This window comes from Aulonocara stuartgranti (genome assembly GCF_965226115.1).
Source record: "Aulonocara stuartgranti genome assembly, chromosome: 3".
NCBI lineage: Eukaryota > Metazoa > Chordata > Actinopteri > Cichliformes > Cichlidae > Aulonocara > Aulonocara stuartgranti.
In genome coordinates, this window is record NC_138941.1 from 66,040,143 (window position 1) to 66,057,152 (window position 17,010).

At 42.1% G+C, this 17,010-nt stretch overlaps 1 long non-coding RNA gene across 1 annotated transcript; it reads left to right on the top strand.

Moving 5' to 3' along the window:
* Positions 1 to 2,651: 2,651 nt before the first annotated feature.
* Positions 2,652 to 12,729, top strand: LOC309696735. Its single transcript, XR_014273639.1, has 3 exons — positions 2,652 to 2,791; positions 7,370 to 7,462; positions 12,589 to 12,729. It is a non-coding gene; the product is annotated as an uncharacterized lncRNA (long non-coding RNA).
* Positions 12,730 to 17,010: the final 4,281 nt, after the last annotated feature.

Genomic DNA, 17,010 nt, shown 5'->3' on the forward strand with positions numbered 1-17,010 from the left:
GGCAGGGTGGCAGGGGCACTTCTGAAGTCAAGGATGATGTTAGGGTCAAATTGTTGAATGTTGTCATTGTGTTTGTTAAATTTGTAAAGTCTTAGTTCAAACTATAGCATCAAATACATTCCTTTGTTTCTGACCACCTCTCCAGTCACTCTGTTCTGGGGGAGGTTTTTTTGTAGATACATCCTCTGTTTCTTGTGTTGTAAGCTTACTGCTTTTATGATCCTTTTGGTGAGCTGGAGGTCACACAAATGCACCCCCATGACACACACACACAAACTCCCTGTGCATATGATACGACAACTTTTCTCCATGGTAAATGGTAAATGGCCTGTATTTGTATAGCGCTTTTACTAGTCCCCCCCTAGGGACTAGCTTTACACACCCAGTCATCCACCCATTCACACACTGGTGGAGCAAGCTACAGGTGTAGCCACAGCTGCCCTGGGGCAGACTGACAGAAGTCTGATGTCTTGTCTGATGCAAATTTGTCAATGATGTTGTCTGGGTGAGTGGGACTGCAGCCAGATGTGTAGAGGGAGTAGAGTAGTGTGCTTAGTACACAACCCTGGAGAGAGCTGATGCTGAGAGTGTGAGGGGAAGAGAGGTCAGGATCCAGATTGACTCGCTGGGGTCGGTTGACCAAAAAAGTGGCGGGAGCCACTTGCTCTTGCATAGAGGATGTAGAAATTAGTCTTTCAGTCGTTTACTCATTATGTGGACACAGCTCTATAGTGAAAACATGGGTTTACTGTGGTATTTAAAAGTTGTAGTACTGACCTGTACTGACCGTATAACAGGTTTGATAAACTCGAGCTCTACTGTGACCCTGAAGTCGATAATTCTGCAAAAGAACAGAACACAATGTTGCTGTAAAAAATCAGAAAAGTGAGTTTGTGTGTTTGTCATCTGTTTGTGTGGAGTTGTTCTTTATGTTCACCTAAAATCAACCTGAGTGTCATTTCTCTTTAGTTCTGGTCTCAATGCTGAGCTGCACAACAAACCAAGGTCAGTAACCTTCTTCTGTCACAGTTTAAACCTGAGAAATGTTCACTGATATGACCTGATTGGGTTCATGTTGGTAGATATCAAATATAAAAGTGCTGAAATGAGAAATGTAAGAAAATATTCACAGATAATCAGAGATGGGCAGTAACACAGATTACTTTTTTCAAGTAACGAGTGAAGTGAAGGGATTACTATTGCAAAAGAAGGTACCTATATTAGTGCTACTTTCCCGTAAGCACACCATGTTACTGCGTTACTAAAAGCGTGATTTTTTTGCGAGAGTGTCTCGCAATGACGTAAGCGAGTGCGACGTTCGGATCAACAGCTGTGTGCAGATCAACAGTGGATAATATATGGAGGGCGGGAGAGAGTTTGAGCGTGCAGCGTTTAAATCGTGGAAGTACTGACCTTACTTCTCTCCCATCTCTCTCCTCCATATCTCTCTGATCTGGTTCGGATCACCGCCCATCTCGGTGTCTTAGATCTTCTTCTTCCCTTTCTCTCTCTGTCCCCCCATCTTGTCACCATGGGGAGCAGGGCTTTCAGCTGCTCTGCTCCACGACTCTGGAATTCCCTTCCTCTTCTTTTTTTTTTTTTGTCAGCTTATTTAGTTGGTTTTTGTTTTTTTGCCCTTCATCCCCGTCCCTCTTCTCCACTGTTTTCCCCCCTCTTCCTTTCTCACTTTTCTTTTCCTCATTCAAGTCTGTCCCGTATCTAACAAGTGAAAATAAAAAAATAAATAAAATAAACAATACAAGGTGAATCAAATAGGCCATTATGGTAAGGCTGGGATGGTCCATTTGGTAAAGTAAATCCGTTGGTCATCTTTCTTTGCCTTTAGACAATAATTCTGATGGTAAAAGAGCCAAACGGGACAGGCAAAAAAAAAATGCAACTTGACCAACACTGCAGATAATATATATATATATTTTTAATTTAACCCTCACAGCTCGTCTGACTGTGAGTCCCAGCAGCTCTCAGTTCTTTAAAGGAGACTTTGTGTCTCTGAGCTGTGAGGAGGACGACAGCTCTGCTGGATGGACTCTGAGGAGAAACACAAGCAATTTACAGAGGACTCAGTGTGGAGCTGAATGGGGAAAAGCAGTTACTTCAGCTAATTCTTCCTGTAACATGAGCTACATTTTAACACAGGACAGTGGAGTTTACTGGTGTGAGTCCAGAGAGGGTCCCATCAGTAACATGGTTAACCTGACAGTCACTGGTAAGCTGAGTGTGTGGAGTTAGTGTTGATGAAGCTGTGTGTAAATGGATGAAATGCTGTAGTTTGTCTCTGTGTTGAGGTGGATCAGTGATCCTGCAGAGTCCTGTCCTCCCTGTGATGGAGGGAGATGACGTCACTCTGCTCTGTAAAACAAAGACCACTCCCTCCAACCTCACAGCTGCTTTCTATAAAGATGGCTCCCTCATCAGGAAGCAGCCTACAGGTCACATGACCATCCAGCATGTTTCCAGGTCTGATGAAGGCCTCTACAAGTGTGACATCAGCAGCCATGGAGAGTCTCCATCCAGCTGGATCACTGTCACAGGTGACACACTCACCTGTCTGTGTTTCTGCAGCTTTCAACATTCACTATGTGACGACAACTTAATGACTGTGTTTGCTTTATTTTAGGGGAACACACCACCACACCTCCACCTACATCCACCTCTCCTCCTGGTTCCTCTCTCATACCGGTGCTGTCATGTGTTGGATCAGTCTGTGTTTTGGTTCTACTGGTGTTACTGGTTCTGCTGGTGAGACGATGTGTTCACAGGAAACCTGAAGGTGAGACTCAGACTTCTGGAATGTACAATTGGCGTTTTTGTTTGCTGAGTAATCTACTTTTTTAATTTTGGTTACATGTCTTTGATGGTAGAGTTAAACATGCAACATCAACATATCAAATAGTGAAAAACAGCCTTTCAAACAGAGGAAATATTTTTGTAGTTTTAAAAACTGTGTTTTGCACTTATTGCTGGTTGATGCTTGCCTCAGTGTCGGTCAGAACACAAGAACAGAGGCCCTCTTATTTCTTTGTGGTCATTTATTACAAGCTTGTAAGCAGGTAGATGTAGGGGTATATGTGGCACTACTGGGAACTACTCACTGGTAGTAAAACAATGCACAACACCACATGCACTGGACTTTGTGCTTGGTTGCCACCAGAGATGGGCAGGAACGCGTTACTTGTAACGCGTTACTGTAATCCAATTACTTTTTTCAAGTAACGAGTAAAGTAAGGGATTACTATTGCAAAAACGGTAATTAGATTACCGTTACTTTCCCGTAGGAACGCTGCGTTACTGCATTACTAAAACCGTGATTTTTTTGCAAGAATGTCTCATGACAGTGACATAAGCGAGTGCGCCGTTCATGACAACAGCTGTGTGCAGATCAACAATGGATAATACATCGAGTGTGGGAGAGAGTATGAGCGTGCAGCATTTAAAGCGTGGAAGTACTGACCTTACTTTGAGTTTGATTCCATAAAAAGTGACAAAAACATTAGCGTCCATTGTGCGTGGGAAGAAAACTTCTTTTTACAGCGAAAAAACCCCCTAAACTTCCAAGCAAGCACCGAGTGCGCAACGACGTAATGGGAAATTCACAGAGAAACTCATGGATTCTTCCACTCACCACTGTGGCACACCTGCACCAGGGTAAACATCCGTCTGCTATACAGGTGAAAATAGAGCAACAGGACCGCTGAGTCTTTGATTTTATTTATTTCCTGCTGTGTTTTACTTGCATCTATTTGAAAGAGTGAGTGTAAACACAATAAAATATTTTATTTTATGTGCTGGAATGTGCAGAAAATAGGTTTAAATGTTAAACTAATTTCTTCAAGTCAGAGAATGTTGCATGTAATTTCATTTTTGCTTGATGCATAAAGTTAAAAGATTAAAACTAATAAAACAAGTTTTAAAAAAAGAGACTTTTCCATTTGATTACATTTTGTATGATGGATTATGCAGAAAAAGTAGAATTGGGCTGAAAGAGCTATTGCTTTATCACCTGTTCAGGTTGTAAATCGTGTTTTTAAAAAGTAACTAAGTAACTAAGTAATTAATTACTTTTGAAAATAAGTAATCAGTAAAGTAACAGGATTACTTTTTTGGGGAAGTAATCAGTAATTAGTTACTGATTACTTTTTTCAAGTAACTTGACCAACACTGGTTGCCACACTCCAACTACCCCACCCATTCTGCCAGTGAGGCGTATGAATTTGCTTTCCAGTCCAGTAGGTGGTGCATCACTGAAAGCACATATTAGGAATCCTATGAAATTCCAAACACAACAAAATAAAAATTTGAAACCTTTCTAACAGCTGCTCTCAAATGTATAAAATACATTTGAATATTTGAAATGCTCTAACAACCTGTTGCAGTAATCCACCTGGCTACCCCATCAGCAAATGGCGGGGAGTCTCTGGATCAAGATAAGAAACACTGGACGATACATAGCCTGATCCCTTTGAATTTAGGACGCCCTCCAGTTCAATCAACACATTCCTGAGAACATCTTCAACCACAGGTTGGGTACCAACAGTTACATAGAGCATTGTCTTAATAGAGTAATTTTCACTTCCCACAAACCACCAAAGTGTGGGGCACTAAGTGTTTTAAATTTAAAGTAAATCTTCTGTTTGGTAAAGATCTGTTGCAAAGTGGCAGATCACTCAGTAATTTCTTTCTGTAGCTCCCTTTTATCCCGCCAAAAGATATTATCTCAGATAATCTCTCTGGGTGCTCCTTTGTGAGCAATAAATGTTCTTAGGGCCATGAGGTAAGAATCAATATCAATATGGTTTAGAAGGTCAAGATGTACAGCTCTAGTTGTCAAGCACTTAAAGATGATGCCGCATCTCTTTTCAGTCCTTTGTCAGATCTTAACCCTGAATGGGCCAAAGCAGTCTGCCTCAGTGGAGTAAAGAGGAAGTCTGGTAGGTCAGTCATCTGTGGAAAACCAGGCTTGGCTCTCCATTATTTGCAGTAATTGCAGTTGGATTAATAATGGTGGAGAGCATTCTTCCTCATAATACCCAGAATGCTCAGTTGATATCTGCAAATAGTCTCTCAGGTCCAGGATGACAAGAAATGGTCATAATCCTGGATGAGAAGTTATGTAAAAGAGTTGTTTGGGTCCAGTGCAATAGGGTGTCTAGAGCTCTGCAGTTCAATTCTTAAGTCTTTTCTTCCTCAGGGTTAGAAAACGTCTTAACTAGCCAGCTGTCTTGATCATGGAAAAGAAAGGAGGAGCCCTAACTCAACCTGTTTAGCTCAGCCAGCTCTTTAAAGGTTCTGTCTCTGGTGATTCCATCATCGGGGTTTCTGGCAGAATTAACATAGCTCCATGCATATGGGTCTGTCAGGTCTTGATCTTCATCTAGCTGTGCGCCTGTCACAGCAGTGCAAAGCTCCAGGCAAGGGATAGATGACTTTATTTTTACCATAGACATTTTTTAGGGATGCAACTGACTCATAGGCCTCTTAGAAGCATCACATTAGGCATGACTGGCTAATGGAAAGGGGAGTTTATCAACAGAGGGTTCCATTGACACGCAGTCCTTCCTGCTACGGGCTATTCATTATTAGTCCTTCAAGCTGGATGTCGTATCTTTTCCTAGAATCCGGTTAAATGTGATTCTCAGGAGCACACAGGGATGACATTCTAATCCTACTGCAACCTGTTTTTAGTCAGTAATGGTCTCACAGTCATTCCTCCAGAGTAGGGAAGGCCATACACTCCTGATAACTTCTACCACTGCAGCGTCAGCAGCACTGTGTGAGTGTCCCCCTCACTGCCCTCTGTCCCCCAAACCCCACTCATCAAAGTTTCTTGAAAGCAGGTGGTGGAGCAGCTGCAAGACCAATACGAGCTCCAGGTACAGAAGATCACAAGTCTGGCAGCTTGGGTTGGTTCCTTGCAGACACCGCTGCCGGGCCCACCGGTATCCCTCAGCTGTGTGGGAGTGGCAGGTGTCTATTCTACTCCTGCACCCTTGCCAGTCCCTAGGGTGAGGCCAGTCAAGACCCAGCCTTCCTCCGCCCCTGTACCCACTACTCGGGTTGGAGCAGCGTGTCTCAGAAGGTGCCTGCACCCGTAGCAGGTGCCTGCACCTCTTCTTGCCTCCCAGAGGAAAGCAGTTAAGCAACCTCCACGTCCAACACCTGCTCAGCCTGACCTGCTGGACAGCGCAATAGAGGAACCTGCATGGCTGAGACAGAGGTCGGGGAAGCCAAGGAACCTGGTCGGCCTGAGATGGTGGAAAGAGCAAGGGAGAGTCCTGCTCCACTAGAGCCAGAGGTCGGTGGAAGGGACAGTCTTGCTTGGTCGCCTGCCACGCCGCCTGGGAGCCTCGGCCCATGACAACAACTGCTGTGCTGCCGCCCCTTGCCATGTAGGCTGCCTCCAGTATAGCTCTGTTGCCCCTGCTGGACATGCATGTGGCCCCTGGACCCACCTCATCACAGAGATATTGCCAGCTGCATAAGCTAGCTTTCATGACGATTGGTGATGAGATAGATTTATCAGACATTTTATGGGAAGATAATGGAGTATTTGTTTTATGAATCAGGCCTCTCGTTGCCATGCTCAATACTCTTGAGCCAGACAGTGAAGCTATGGAGCGACTTCTGAGGAAGTTGGCTGATAAGATGAGGTTTTCCAGACAGATAGGCCACCAACATGGAAAAATGTACATCCTCTATGACCTATCAGAATGGTCAAACATGCACTAACATGAGTATAAACCCTCATGTTAGTGCGAAGAAATGCTCATGAACAGGAAAAGACTGAAACAAGGTCATGGATGAGATCGGAAACTATCACTTCCTGCCAGTACTATTTATTTATTTTTCAGGGTTAAACTTTAATAGACTTTTTTTGGTTTACTTCTTTTGTCCAGAATGTGTAAACGTTATCATCTTAATCCAGTGTAGGTTTTTGTCATGTGTTTAATGTTGCTCATTGTGTGTTTGACTGTGTTTGTGGTTTGTGGTTAACAGAAGCTAACAGCTCTGCAGTCGTCCAACATCCTGTCTCAGATTTTTGAAAAAGTTGCAGGTGTGAAACCACAGTTAAACTCAATTCTATTTATCTAAGTGTCTCTACTTAAATTCCAAATTTAAATTTTATAAACATAACTATTTTGTTGTTTGTGTGTTTCTGATATGTTGATCCAATGCAAGCATCATTGTGAAAAGTAGTCATGTTTTCTATGTAAATGCTATTGTCCGCTACTAATGATCCAAATGCTTTTTGTGTAGACATTTCTGTAACAACAGAGCTGTCTTTACAATCAGCTCTGCTATCAACTGTATGACCTACAGTGATGTCTTCCTTATTTGTTTTATTCTGTAGAGAGTGCTGTAATCCACTCAGCAGTCAGAACAGAAGATGTCACTTATGGACAAATCATCATCAAAAAGAAGCAAAAAAGTTCAAATATGAGAGGTAAAGCTGCTTTTCTTCCAAAATGCCCCTTCTTTACAGACAGGATCCTTTACAGACAACTGCCATACCATAATTTATTTATATAGCACTTTAAAAACAATACAAGGTCAACAAAACTGCTGTACAGCAGACATATAAGAAGTACAATAGGAACAATAAAAACAATAAAAAATAACAATAAAGTAACAGTATCAGTTACCCATTGGTTCAAAAGCCAGTGAATAAAAATGTTTTTAACCTAGATTTAACGACCACCACTGAAGTAGATTGCCTGAAGTGAAGAGGAAGATCATTCCAAAGCTTCAGGGTTACAGTTTAAAATGCTCACTCTTCATTTAGATTTAGGCACTGACAGCGACAGCTGCTCAGCTGACTAGAGTGAGGCCAGGCCCTATTAAAAGAGAGTTGCATTAATTCAAGCATGAGGTTATCAAAGCATGGATGATAGTGTCCCGACTGGAAAGGTTTAACCTTTGACAGACATCTGAGGTGACAGAATGAAGATTTCACCACCCCATTTAGGCTACATCTACACTAATCCTGATACATTTGGAAATGGATATTAAAACTGATATTAATCTTTAACAGGGCTGTCAAAATTGAGAGCAAACAAAACAACTGCTGTATAATGCCCTCCTATATCTCAGTTTAATCGGTCACATGACTGCATGATATGACTAAAATGAGCCATTTCTTTTTTTACGAAAGCCTGTGGTTACACTGTCCACACTGTGACGTGAAAATAGTGTTTTCAAATGTATCCACTTGGAGAGCATTTTCAAAAAGCCTTGACCGAAAACGCTGTCTCAGTGTGGATGGAGGGCCAAGATAAACAAAATAAAAACTGTTCTTATCAGTCTTTACTACCATCTTCTGCAGAGATGTGCAGCTTGTCATTTTCATCGCCTTTCACAATTCCTACATTCTTTTAATTTTACTAACATCTGGGTTAGTAGGTCTATTAATTATATTTACTATGTATGTAGCATGCTGACATTTCCCAATAAGCATGAGGCTGATGGGAATACTATGATATCTATTGGTAATTAGAGTTCATTGGTTGCTTTTAAAAAGTCATCAGAAAATATAAGAATTAAGACAGCAGGAATAAATAATAAACAGGACAAATATACACAATTAAGAGAAAAATATACCAAAACAAGAGAAAGGTACACAACAGAAAAGGAAGATCGCCCCAACTGACCACGTGCTCAGTGAATACCTCAGGCAGCAGTAACCCAAGAAAGAAGAGCAAAAGGAGTCACCATCATGGAAGGACAGGCCCCTGCACGGTATGTACCACCGGCAGATAGAGGAGGTGGCTGATATCCAGAAATCCTACCAGTGGCTGGACAAAGGTGGACTGAAAGACAGCACAGAGGCACTAATCATGGCAGCACAAGAACAAGCTCTGAGTACAAGATCCATAGAGGCTGGGGTCTATCACACCAGGCAAGACCCCAGGTGCAGGCTGTGTAAAGATGCCCCAGAGACAATCCAGCACATAACAGCAGGGTGCAAGATGCTAGCAGGCAAGGCATACATGGAACGCCATAACCAAGTGGCCGGCATAGTATACAGGAACATCTGTGCCGAGTATAACCTGGAAGTCCCGAGGTCAAAATGGGAGATGCCCCCAAGGGTGGTGGAGAATGACTGAGCTAAGATCCTGTGGGACTTCCAGATACAGACGGACAAAATGGTGGTGGCTAACCAACCGGACATAGTGGTGGTAGACAAACAGAAGAAGACGGCCGTAGTGATCGATGTAGCGGCTCCGAATGACAGCAATATCAGGAAGAAGGAACACGAGAAGCTGGAGAAATAGCAAGGGCTCAGAGAAGAGCTCGAGAGGATGTGGAGGATGAAGGTAACGGTGGTCCCCGTGGTAATCGGAGCACTAGGTGCGGTGACTCCCAAGCTAGGCGAGTGGCTCCAGCAGATCCCGGGAACAACATCAGAGATCTCTGTCCACATGTGTGTGTGTGTGTGTGTGTGTGTGTGTGTGTGTGTGTGATTTGTTTGCTTGATTCTACTTTTTCAAAATTCTGTATTGAGTGCTTGTGCCAGAATGATGCTGACTGATCAAACTGATTACAGCATGTCATCATGATCATGAAGAATCATGCTCATCAATTCAACCTTCAGTGATGTTCTATGAGGAGTAAAATAACTCAGACTGGTTTAAATTTGGCAGATCTACAGGTCTGTGGACCACATTTGGCCATAACTAATTGTGTAGTCTCAGCCTCAGGTCCACCTTACCTCGACAAAATTTAAGGTGTGTTGTAATTTTTGACGATTGCCATAACTGAGTGTCTCACAGCATTGTTGATTTAGCAAACAAGTTGTAAACAGAAATAATCAGTTGGGATTAGGAGATGTCTAAGCAAACAAAATAATCAAACTTAACCTACTTTAATACAATGAATTTTTTTTTACTTCTTTCTGCACGTGAAACCCCCAAAGCAACTTCCTGTTGTTGATACCAGTTAACTGTAGACTGAGGGTGTTGAGACCTCTTACCACAGTGTGTCCTGGTTTGGCTAACAGAAGTGTTCATGTTGTGAGAACAACATGCGTTGTGCTCTGTGGTGAAGCGTCTCAGTCTGCATTAGAAGAAGATGGCAGCTTTGTGGTCGTCTGCCTCCCATGTTCACAGAAACACCCACCAGCTCTTTCAGGTCAAATGTTTTTCAGCAGAGGTGGTAAGAAGTGGAAAAAGACTGAAAACCCACAGCTGTGTATAAAGGTTACTGCTTAATATCTGATTAAACCAAAATAAAAATGCCCTGCCAGAGCTATAGTGTAACAATAAAAAAATATACTCCCAAAAAGTTTTTTTTCTTTTTCTGGATTTAGTGCTTTCAGTGGGAGAAACTTTTCTTCCCTCATCCAAGTGACTTCTTCAGTCTCAGCTTCTGTCTCAAAGGTGTTACGACCCCCTCTGTTAGGGGACAGGGAGGTAACATACATAAGCCCTCACACATAAAATAAAGGTTTTATTGCAAAATTCAAACAGAAAACCGACAGGGACACGTTCTGCCGACCACTGGGCAAATAATCCGCACACAATTAACTAACACACATGTGAGTGAAAAACTAAAGCTAACCTCACATGCCGTAACACCACCAAACTCTACTCCAGTTAAGTTCAACCATAGACAGAGATTAACAAGCAAACTTGAAAACTATGAACAGAGTTTGGTGAGCAAAGTTCAAAGAGAGAGAGGCAAAAGGGACAAACTGCATGTTCAGTCCTAAGCAGCAGCCCCCAGAGTGAAGGATCTCCAGCCTTCTGTAGCCACAGGTGAGCACAATAAGCCAATCATTGCTACACGTAGGACCACAGGATCCCCAGGCAGCCAACCATCTATGTGGGTTGACAAATTTCAATCTGCATGCAGGAGGGCTGGCACGGGTCTCCAGCTAGCCAATTGTCAGTGAGTCCTGGCACTCTTAGATTTGCTTGAAGAGAAAAAGGCTTTCTCACTTTCTCCGAGGCTAAGGGCCGTAGCAGCAGGTTTCAATCTTATAAACAGTACATTTGCAAAATGACTGAAGCTTGCCAAATGAATGAACAATGAGCTGGGAGGTCAGTTCTTTGATCATTAAATGGCCTGTATTTGTATAGCGCTTTACTAGTCCCTAAGGACCCCAAAGCGCTTTACACATCCAGTCATCCAGACATTCACACACTGGTGACGGCAAGCTACATTGTAGCCACAGCCATCCTGGGGCCCACTGACAGAACACTGGCACCACCAGGCCCTCTGACCACCACCACCAGTAGGCAACGGGTGTCTTGCCCAAGGACACAACGACCAAGCCGGGGCTCAAACCGGCAACCTTCCGATTACAAGGCAAACTCCCAATTCTTGAGCCACGATCACCCCGTGTGTATTAATATACAAAATATCAGAACAGAATCAACCTTTTCGGATTTACTTACGTGGATGATTGAGCATGCATTAAGACAAATAAAACAGTACTCTTAACATTGTAAATGCAATTATTTCTATGTGTTTAATTGTGCAGGGAGTGATCCAGCTGCAGCAGTGAGAACAGTGAGAACAGAAACCATCAGTTATGGAGAAATAGCCATCACACCAAAAATTCTTAAATTACTGTAGTCTTCCTCCATAACATAAGTATGAGTTGTACTGTCACATATTTGTCAGCTAAACTACTATCTACCTGTATAAACCTGAGCCTACAGTCCCACATGCTACAAATCCGTTTTCGAGAGAATACACAAGTAATCTTTCTATTTGTGTATACATATCAACACAAGACTGACAACACAAGTTGAGAATCAACAAAGAGACTTCAAAGTGAAAGATATAAATGGAGGCTATAAACCTACAAGCCTGCCAGCTCATTACTGCCTTGATTACCTGTTAAAGATCAGGCTTTGGCTGCTGGGCTGGGGTCTGTCCAGACTCAACATCACTTTAACATGATTCTCTGGTTCTTCACCAGCTTTGTGGCAACATGCTGTCTGTGCAGATGTTGTTAATGTCGTTTTAGTCGTGTGATTATTGATTTGTTAAAAAAAAAATTAGTTGAAATAAGGAATATTGCAGTTGGTTGTTGCCATTTACATCTCTTACAAAGAACTATTGTGGTCATCATAAATAATATCTTACCATCTTTAGCTCACGTTACCTGTGGTGTACCACAGGGTTCAATTTTAGGCCCTCTGTGATTTTCTGTTTACAAGTGACTTGGTCAAACTTTAAACACCCACGTCTCCTTTCATTGTCACACCACTACTCACCATTAGTCCCTGAAGCTCTCACCTCTATCTCACCCAGGGAATACTGCAGAGAGAAAGAGAGAGAGACTCTGAAACCAGCAATCATGTGGCCTTTTAATGTAATTTAAAGCACATGATCAGCTAATTGCTACAGATCAGTGGGTTTCAGATTTGAGTTTTCTGATTTGTTTCAGTGTGTTATGAAACAGTTAAAGCGTGGAAACTATGCTAGCTATATAACTATGAGGTGGTTCTCTGGTCTTATTTGGGACTGTGTGATGCAGAGGTGGAGACAGAAGGTCTTGATTGAACTACAAAGCTTGTAATCATGTTTCCTGTTGTTTGAACTGTGTGTGTTTGTGTTCAGACTTTAAACCAGAGCCAGACGTCGTCTACTCTTCACTGAAGTAGTCCACCAGTCCAACCACTGACGTCCCCCTAGCACCTCAGACCAGAGGACATCCATATACCACAGAGAAGGAGCTTGAAGGATAGACCAGCCACAGAAGGCGAGGCGTATATATACATATATATATATATTTAAATATATATATATATATATTTTAACAGGGGTTTAAAATTTTGACTTAAAATAAACAATGATAAAATACATTAATGCTTAATTAATGCTTAATCACCATGGAACTGAAGTTTGATACCATCATGAGGAGGCTCGCAGCTCTTCAACGGGAGGTTGAGAGACCAGTCTCAGAGTGCTAAAATTCGAGCTGCTCACAAAGGAGAAATCAACAATATTCAACATATGGACACCACGGCGCCAGCTGCAGGCCCAAGGCTGGAGCCCACCAAAACATCTCCCTGATAACGACTGTGTGATGACTATTCTTCCCGTCCCATGAAGGCCACCTGGGTTGGCTGGCAGACTGTTTACTTAGCCTGATAGAGCGAAGGACACTGTCTCCGCTGAACTCTGGACACACACACACACATACACTTACACTGATAAGCACGCACTCATCCCCCCCCCCCCCCTTCCAATGCCTTCGATGCTTGTTTCCTGAGGGGAGAACACGGCGGGTCTGTGTGCCGCGCTGAAATGGTAGCATGGTGTAGGACGACTGCTGTGTTCCTTCGGATTACCCCCCACCCCCCTATCCATCCCCTGTGGCTTGTCATGTGCTCTAATGTTGTGATGTGGACATTAATGTGCTCTCTGTGCAGAGGAGTTTTTTTGTTTCCTGTTCTCATGCTGTCCTCCCATAGGTTGCCCAGCGTGTGAAGAGGTCTCTTTTTTTCCTCTTGTACTTTTCCCATTGTTGTGTAATTTTTTCAGTGTTATTTTCTGCAACGCTGCCGATCTCCGACTGTATTCCCATGTGATGTCTTTGTTGTGTGTGTAAGTCGGGGGGGGGGGGGGGGGGGGGGGGGTCCTATTCCTCTGTGGGGCAACCTGCATATGGCCAATAAAGCATTCATTCAATTAATTAATTAATTAATCTATTGCCACAGTAACGATGCCATTATTTGTAGTGTCTGGTTTCTATCAGCTGAATAAATTTTTGTTCTCATTTGCTTTCCTTGTGTGGTTCTGTGGGTTTCACCACGTTGTTAGATGGAAAATGTAACTTCTTTCGGTTTGGTTGTGGCTAACCGATACACGCCCCATTTCACTGCAGAAAACAAAGAATAGGCATTAAACCAGAACTACAGCAGTATATGTAACCTGCCAAGAAGAGTGTCAGTACTGAGTGTGTGTGAAGAGGTTTGATGCCTTTTCTTTAGTCACCCGGAACTAAATGATAAGGGAAAAACTCTGAATGCAGATAATATCTTTCTTTTTCTTTTTCTTTTTTAATTTCAGGCAGAACAAAAGAAACACAGCTTCTTAAACATGAATCATCATCAAGCATCTTTCCATTTTATTTATATAGTGAAGAGCAAAACCATGTAAACAATACTTCGATTAGATTTACCTATTGTCAGTCATCTTGAGTCTGTATTGCCTTTGGTTATTAGACTGAGAAGCCTATCCAAATAACGCTTTTTGCCATGGGGCGAGACAAGTGGCAAAGGTTTGCATGAACTTGGGAGCGAGGACATGAGATGTCCAAAGAATATCTCCTAATGTCGTGGATTGCATCTAAGTGTATCATTGAAATCAACTCTCCGTGGTCCTGATATTATATATTTGTGATATGCAAAAGGTAAACAAGAGCGTGGGGGGCACTTGTACAAATGTGGTTTAAGTTGATGATAACTGTTTTAGCTGAACCCAGCAGTATTTTAAAGGTGAAAGAAATTCCCCTTTAAATTCCCCTTTGTGGTTTTATGAAAGAAACAACCAGGAAGACCTGGTGTTTTATTATTGATATACTTTGCAATAACTCTTTTTACAGTGGTTTTGTTTATTTTAATTCTGAAAAATGGTTTTCAGTTTGTTTTCTCCCAAACACCGAATGAGGGACATGTTTTGTGTAGGACACAGTTGTAATGATATTTTATAGTCCAGGGAGCACTTTTAAAGACCTTCTATGACTCTGTGCTGGTATCTGTCATTTTTTACAATGTTGTATGTTGGAGCAGCAGTTTATCAGCAGCTGAGAGAAAGAGGTTGGATAAACTCATCAGGAAGGCCAGCTCTGTTCTGGGATGCACCCTGGACCCAGTGCAGGTGGTGGGAGACAGAAGGACTCTGGCCAAAATAACATTTCTGATGGACAGAGTCTCCCACCCCATGCATGTAAATGTTGCTGAACTGCAGAGCTCCTTCAGTGACAGACTGCTGCATCTTCGAGGCATGAAGGAGCGTTTCTGCAGGTCCTTCCTCCCTGCAGCTGTCAGACTGTACAATCAGAACTGCTCCCAACAAACACAGATGCTTACATCTGCGCTGTAACTTGCACTATTTCATCAACCGATTCACACTATAACCTGATTTGCCTCTTATCTGTATTTTATTGTATTTAATTTTAATAACTGTACAGTACTCTGTTTTTGGTAACCATTGTCCTTGATGTAAATATGTAAAAAATTGTATGTTTCTGTTCTGTGTCGTGTGTACTGTTTGTTTGTATATGTGTCTTTCTTGTTGCTGTGATGATTCTATTCTATTTATTAATTTAATTGGAACCAAAAGCAGAAACATGGGGCATTGAAAAACAAGCCACATTCAAATGATCAGATGCATTTCTTGTTTATATTAGAAGAAGTACAGCCTAATCAGAAAGTCCCTAAAACTCAGTTTGCACAGTCTGTTTCATCACCATCCTGACCACGTATTTACATGAAATTAATCTTTATTAAGTTAGATATAAAACAGCGTATCAGGAATTGCACATATACAGCTTTGTCTTTTCTCTTTTTCTACAACAAACCCAGGAAGTATTGTTGATTGAAGTCCAACATCTCCCTCTAGTGTCCACATATAAACCATGTGTGAGGATGGTGTTCATGTAAAATGTGAATCATAGTGTTCCAGTCAGTCATCAGTGTGTCTCTGCACAGCTGTAATTAAAATGTGTTCAGAGGGCCTCAGTGTCTGAATGGTTCCAGTTCAGCTCCATAACAGCAGCGTCCCTGGTTTGATTCCTGTGTTTCAGCTCATATCTGCCTCTCTCACTGAGGGGGACGTCCACTACATGGACATGGATTCGTTCATCAACCAAACTGGAGATCACTGAGAGCAGAGGAGATTTGGTTTTTCTTATGATCTTTTTGAATGGAGGAGTGTGTAGTAGACTATATTCAAATAGTGGTTACTTTTATTTTGTTTATTATTCACAATACACAAACACAATAGATGCACTCATGTTGTAGTCATTTTGTTTTTGTGGCAGTTTTGCGTAACATCAAAGTGTTTAAAAAAGGGACCTATTATTCTATCATTCATATCTTTAAAGAAAGAGAAAAAAACAGCCCCAGCTCTCTTTAAACCAATAGAAAGCTGGTGCTCAGAGGAAGAGGGCGGGCAAAATGTTCCTTTTCACCTCAATACGAAACCTGTAATATTTTCTCTGAATACGGGATGATTCTGTTTTTTACAGGACGGCTGGCAACTCTAATAACTAACCTTATGAACAAAATAAAGTTCAACATCAGTAACATAGCACCCGCCCAGCTGTATGGAAACTCCGTCATGCTTGCTAGTACGCAGTACGGAAAAGTCAGCATAACAAAAATAAACTCCACCTACTTTATATCTGACCCAGACAGATTGCAGGTCATAACTTCTTACCTGAAGTTCAGTTCACCTGACACTCGGACCGGCGGCCGCTTCGGGTCTCTCCTCCTCCTGCCTCACCTTTCTCTCATCCACCTGCTGGCCTCCACCACTTGCTAATGTTAATGAATCTGTGGAAGCTCCGTGATAGCCACCACACGAAGTAACGAATAACGAGCCTATCTAAATCCCGGTAACGATTAATGTTACTTAACAATGCGTTAGTCCCAACACTGGTACTTATTGAGTGTTCTTCACTGTGAGCTGGACTGTGTGTTTGTGGTCTGTTGTTGAAGCTAACAGCTCTGCAGTCGTCCAGCATCCTGTTTCTGATAGAAAGAAACACTTCAGCTGCAGGTGTTTCAACACAGGACTGTTCATTTTAAACACAAAAAGGAATGTGAAGACATCATTTGGAAAATCATTTCTCATTTCTCCAAACTCAACCTTTTACAGTAGATTTACTCTTCCCACCCTAAATTTACCCTTTCACTATTTTATATGTCATCAGCATTTTAAATCTCATGTACCTCAGTATCTGTGCCTTAAATTCTGATTGTCACTTCTACAGTTTTATTATTTTGATAGTGAATGACATCCTCCATGCTG